Below are 6,257 nucleotides of genomic sequence, written 5' to 3' on the forward strand. Positions count from 1 at the left end.
GTGGAAATAAGAGCTGCTCTGATTACTTCTACCCTACTGCACCCAAAACTGGAATTTTGGATTATTAGTGTCACCACTCCTTCTTAAAGGCAAAACTTCCACCCTCTCTGCTCTTCCTATTTGCTGAAGTTTTATGGGTTATTCTTCTTCCATTTCTTATGTTATATATCTAAACCTTAAAGTTGTCCTTAGTTGGCTCCATGTAACCTCAAATTGATCCTGGAATAGGATCCATTTAAGTGAAGTTCATTATATTTTTCATTCGAGACCTCAGTATAAATACTTTTGAAGAATAGGTGATGGTTAGTCTGAATACAGCAACTGTTATACGTACCCTGGAGAAATTACCCTTCCAGGGGTCAGCTTCACTGACTCATGAGCCGCAGAATACACTCTGACATGCACAATCTGTGTTCTGGCACCTCCTTTCTGGGCTGAGAGTCTGACACTGCAGAGGCAGTATGTTAGACAGTCCCTGAGGAGGGAGAATCTCACATATTTTTTGAATAATACCTCTTTTATAGCTAACACATAGAATTGTGGTTAGGGATCCTACCTTCACCCCTCTTTGGCTGGAGAGATGGTTGCTAAGAGATGCCCTCTTAGAGTATAGTGGGGGGGGAATAAAGGGGAGCGACCTCTCTGGAAAAAATCCATTCTTCTTTACTGGGGAATTGGTGGGAGGCAGTAACCTGCAGTGGCCTATCTCTGTAGAAGTTCATAAATCCAGAAATTAAATGGGAGAAAGCATTTCAGGTTGTTCATACCACAGAGTGGCACTTGTTTTAATTCTGGACAACTCACTTATTTAGGGCTGCTCTACGTCACAAAATTAGGTTGGTTTAACTCAGGGGTGGGCAAACTTTTTGGCCTGACGGCTGCATCGGGTTTCTGAAATTGTATGGCAGGCCGGTTAGGGGAGACTGTGCCTCCCCAAACAGCCAGGCATGGCCTGGCCCCTACCCCCTTTCCGACCCCCGCTGCTTCTCGCCCCCATACGGCCCCCTGGGGACTCCTGCCCCATCCAACCCCCCCCTGCTCTTGGTCCCCTGACTGTCCCTGGACCCATCACCCCTAACTCCCCCCCGCTGCCCGATCCAACTCCCTCTCTCCTTCCTGACTGCCCCCCAGGACCCCTGCCCCATCCAACCACCCCTTCTCCTTGACCGACCCCAGACCCCTTGCCCTTAACTGCCCCCCACACCTAACTACCCTCCACCATCCCATCCAACCCCTCTTCTCCTTCCTGACAGCCCCCACCCGGGACTCCTGCCCCCATTCAACCCCCTGTTCCCTGCCCTCTGACTGCCCCGACCCCTATCCACGCCCCTGACCACCCCCCGAACTCCTCTGCCTCTATCCAACCCCTGGCTCCCTTACCGCACTGCCTGGAGCACCGGTGGCTGGCAGCGCAGCTGCACCAGTTCAGGCAGCCGCGCCGCGCAGCGCAGAGCACGGGTCAGGTTGGGTTCTGCAGCCCTGCTGCCCAGAGCATTGCGCCGCGTGGCGGTGTGGCTGCGGAGGAGGGGGGACAACAAGGGAGGGGCTGGGGGTTAGCCTTCAGGGCCAGGAGCTCAGGGGCCAGGCAGGGTGGTCCCGTGGGCTGGATATGGCCTGCAGGCCATAGTTTGCCCACCTCTGGTTTAACTGCATCCCACAGAACTGTGAAAAATTTCCCATCCTATAGCATTCATACAAGGTTCAGGCACTCGGCAACATTCAGGGCACACCCGGAGCGTTGTGTAGGAGCTGTGCACACACAGCTCCTCTCAAGGGCGTGAACCTTGGAATCTCGCCCAGATGACATGAACCGTGGGAAGCCTCCCAGGACTGGGCTCAAGGCCCGAGAGCAAGGAATGCGGTAGATAGAAATTGGTAAATAAGAATGTTAAACAAAGCCAGTGTATTCCTTTTATCTGTTGGAGAATGTAATGCGTGGGGGGAGAGAAAGAATAAAGGAGAGGGTGGAAAGCTGACAGGACCAGTCCGTTGGCAGACCAGCCTGTTTGCTTGCTTAAAGCTTTGTGCTGTCTTGTATTTGAACCGCAACACCATCCTGTGCAATGTAATTAAGCTGACCTAACCCCGTGTAGGCACCACTAGGTTGACGAAATAATTTTTCTGTCAAACTAACTACCGCCTCTGGGAGACGTGGATTTATGACAGTGATGGAAGAACCCCTTTCTTGTTGCAGTAGGTGTCTCCGCCACAGTGGCACAGCTGTGGCAGTGTAGCATTTTTAGTGTAAAAAATATTTAACTATTAGGGTATGTCTACTCTTAAATGGTTACAGTGGCACAGCTGTCATAGTGCTTCAGTGTAGAGACTACCAATGCCAACAGGAGGGGTTCTGTCACTGTTGGTAATCCACCTCCCTGAGAAGCGGTAGTTAAATTGATGTCTGTTGAGCTAGCACTGTGAACAATGGGGGTAGGTTGGCATAGCTACGTCTCTCATGGGGTGTGGATTTTTCACACTCCCAAGAGGTGTAGCTATGCCCCTGTATGTTCCCAGGGTAGACCAGCCCTTAGAAGTAAAAGGGCAGCAGTGTCTTTAACTACAGTGGAACATACTTGTAGCAAAGTCAATTTGCCATACCAAAATGTAAGGTCCACCCGTGTGCATGACCATCACTCCCTTCCTACACGATACATTTCCTGTTTGACTGTTTGAGGATAGGAAAATTATAATATGAAAAAATACATAATACAATAGACATAAAAATTTTAGTTTCTAACAGTAAAGGTTGAACGAAGACACACCCCACCAACTCAAAAACTTGAAAAGCATGGAAATACAAAGTTAAGGGAAGAATTGCCTGTAGTCCTTACTGCTTTCACATCCCCTGCCGTGTCTTTCACTTCCATCTGCAACAGATCCCAAAAAGCACTACGCACCTCAGCTTCACTGATCTTGCACCTTAATTCAAAAGTTTATTGGTGACTTCTGACACCCTTGTATCAAGAGAGGGGTGCATGTGAAGAGACTATTTTGCAGATTTTATGATGGACTTCAGTGAAGTTACAATTAGTACAAGCAGTTCTTTAAAGAGGGGAGCACTGATACAGCAAAAACAATGGAGAGAGAGGTGCTCACAGAGATTAGTGGTAAAGATAGGGCTTGTTTACACTTCTCTGCAGGACTACCGGGGTGTGAATAGTAGCATGCACCAAAGTGCTGCACTGTTACTTCCTGGTGTGGGTGCTGCAGACACGAATTTAAAAGTTCCTAGTTCATATTAACTTAGTCCTCTCCAAACAGGGCTACCTTAATGCAAAACAGAAGCCTTTTAGTTTGTGCCAACAGCATCCAGTCAGGGGAGTGACAGCACAGCATTATGGTACACACTGCTGTTCACACTCCTGTAACCTGAACTGTGGGATAGTGTAGACATAGCCTCAGATTAATATTTGCTGCATTTGGGAAAAAGTGATCTTGAGTTAGTCCTCACAGCTGTGGATGGTCCTCCAAATAATCACATTAAAGGGTGCTGTTTAACACTGGCTGAATAACTGACTATTTGGGTCAGGTGCAGGTCTGAAAAATAAAGAGAATCACATTGGGTCAACCCAAAAGTAAACTGTTTCACAATTTTCAGTGACCTGAAATGTTGAAAAAAGTTTCAGTTTAATTTCAAGGTTTTTTTTTCAACATTTAAAAAGAAACTTTAAATAAAACTCGGGGAAATTTCAAAATCTTTCTGCAATGAAAAAATATAAATATTTTGTTTTGGAAATACCAAATAAAACATTTTGACATTTCCAAATGTTTTTTCTTTTTTCGGATCTAAACAATGAGCCAAAATTGACCCACATTCGCGAACTGTTTCAATTGAGCTGAATCTGCATTTGTTTTCACCAAAAAAAGGTTTTTGTATGTAAAATTTTGCCAAGCTGTAGTGATTCATTTAAGTCTTATGAGCCAATCCTAAATTTCATCAGCCAATGCTATCTGTCATAGAGTGGCTGGGCTCCTAAAGGAGCAGTAGGCCACAGCCCTACCTGGGACAAGCTTAGCTCATCTCCCCAGATGGGGAGGATGAGTAGATTCATAGATTCATAGATAGATATTTATGTTAGAAGGGACCATTATGATCATCTAGTCTGACCTCCTGCACAATGCAGGCCACAGAATTTCACCCACCACTCCTGCAAAAAACCTCACACCTATATCTGTGCTACTGAGGTCCTCAAATCGTAGTTTAAAGACTTCAAGGAGCAGAGAATCCTCCAGCAAGTGACCTGTGCCCCATGCTACAAAGGAAGGCGAAAAACCTCCAGGGCCTCTTCCAATCTGCCCTGGAGGAAAATTCCTTCCCAACCCCAAATATGGCGATCAGCTAAACCCTGAGCATATGGGCAAGATTCATCAGCCAGATACTACAGAAAATTCTTTCCTGGGTAACTCAGATTCCACCCCATCTGATATCCCATCACAGGCCATTGGGCCTATTTATCATGAATATTTAATTACCAAACCATGTTATCCCATCATACCATCTCCTCCATAAACTTATCGAGTTTAATCTTAAAGCCAGATAGGTCTTTTGCCCCCACTGCTTCCCTTGGAAGGCTATTCCAAAACCTCACTCCTCTGATGGTTAGAAACCTTCATCTAATTTCTAGTCTAAATTTCCTGGTGGCCAGTTTATATCCATTTGTTCTTGTGTCCACATTGGTACTGAGCTTAAATAATTCCTCTCCCTCTCCGGTATTTATCCCTCTGATATATTTATAGAGAGCAATCATATCTCCCCTCAACCTTCTTTTAGTTAGGCTGAACAAGCCAAGCTCCTTGAGTCTCCTTTCATAAGACAAGTTTTCCATTCCTCGGATCATCCTAGTAGCCCTTCTCTGTACCTGTTCCAGTTTGAATTCATCCTTCTTAAACATGGGAGATCAGAACTGCACACAGTATTCCAGGTAAGGTCTCACCAGTGCCTTGTATAACGGTACTAAAACCTCCTTATCCCTATTGGAAATACCTCTCCTGATGCATCCCAAGACCGCATTAGCTTTTTTCACGGCCATATCACATTGGCAGCTCATAGTCATCCTATGATCAGCCAATACTCCAAGGTCCTTTTCCTCCTCCGTTACTTCTAATTGATGCGTCCCCAGCTTATAACTAAAATTCTTGTTATTAATCCCTAAATGCATGACCTTACACTTCTCACTATTAAATTTCATCCTATTACTATTACTCCAGTTTACAAGGTCATCCAGATCCTCCTGTAGGATATCCCTGCCTTCTCAAAATTGGCAATACCTCCCAGCTTTGTACCATCCGCAAACTTTATTAGCACACTCCCACTTTTTGTGCCGAGGTCAGTAATAAAAAGATTAAATAAGATTGGCCCCAAAACCGATCCTTGAGGAACTCCACTGGAACCTCCCTCCAGCCTGACAGTTCACCTTTCAGTATGACCCGCTGTAGTCTCTCCTTTAACCAATTCCTTATCCACCTTTCAATTTTCCTATTGATCCCTATCTTATCCAATTTAACTAATAATTCCCCATGTGGCACGGTATCAAATGCCTTACTGAAATCTAGGTAAATTAGATCCACTGTGTTTCCTTTGTCTAAAAAATCTGTTACTTTCTCAAAGAAGGAGATCAGGTTGGTTTGGCACGATCTACCTTTTGTAAAACCATGTTTTATTTTGTCCCATTTACCACTGAGTACTAATGAATGAGATCATGACTAACTGAGGCCAGGCCTAGGGATATAAGGGAGAAGCCTGAGGGAGAGCGAGGAGCTGGAGTATTACTGCCTCCCACTGGAGCTACATAGGGCTGGGAGTGTCAGGCAGAACAGAAGCAGCTGGCTTGGAGAAGCTGTTGCAGGTGAGTGCTGTAGGGAATAAAGGGATTGTTTGGATTATAACCCAGCTTCAGGAAGGCAGGCTGGGAACTCCTGATTCAATGAGAGAGACTGAACTCAGCTCTGAAAAGGAGGGATGGGGGACGCCTGATTCCAGGAGAGAGAACTGTTCAAACTGTGGAACTTGGGGCCTGCTGGTGAAGCTGATATGAAGTACTGATGTCTCTATAGGCTAAAGTGGAGCTCCCTCCAGAGGGGAGATGTTTTCAAATTACGTGGAATTGGTGGCATTTTTGAGGAGCCCTGGGAGAAAGGGAAACTGAGGCAGTGTGCTGCAGAACCACCCCGGCCAGGAGAATGCGCTCAGAAGGTGGCTACCTATTTACACTACCTATCTTTCAGTAATCTGACTTGAACATCAAACAGTAGGTGCT

This window comes from Lepidochelys kempii, chromosome 4 (genome assembly GCF_965140285.1).
Source record: "Lepidochelys kempii isolate rLepKem1 chromosome 4, rLepKem1.hap1, whole genome shotgun sequence".
Taxonomy (NCBI): Eukaryota; Metazoa; Chordata; order Testudines; family Cheloniidae; genus Lepidochelys; species Lepidochelys kempii.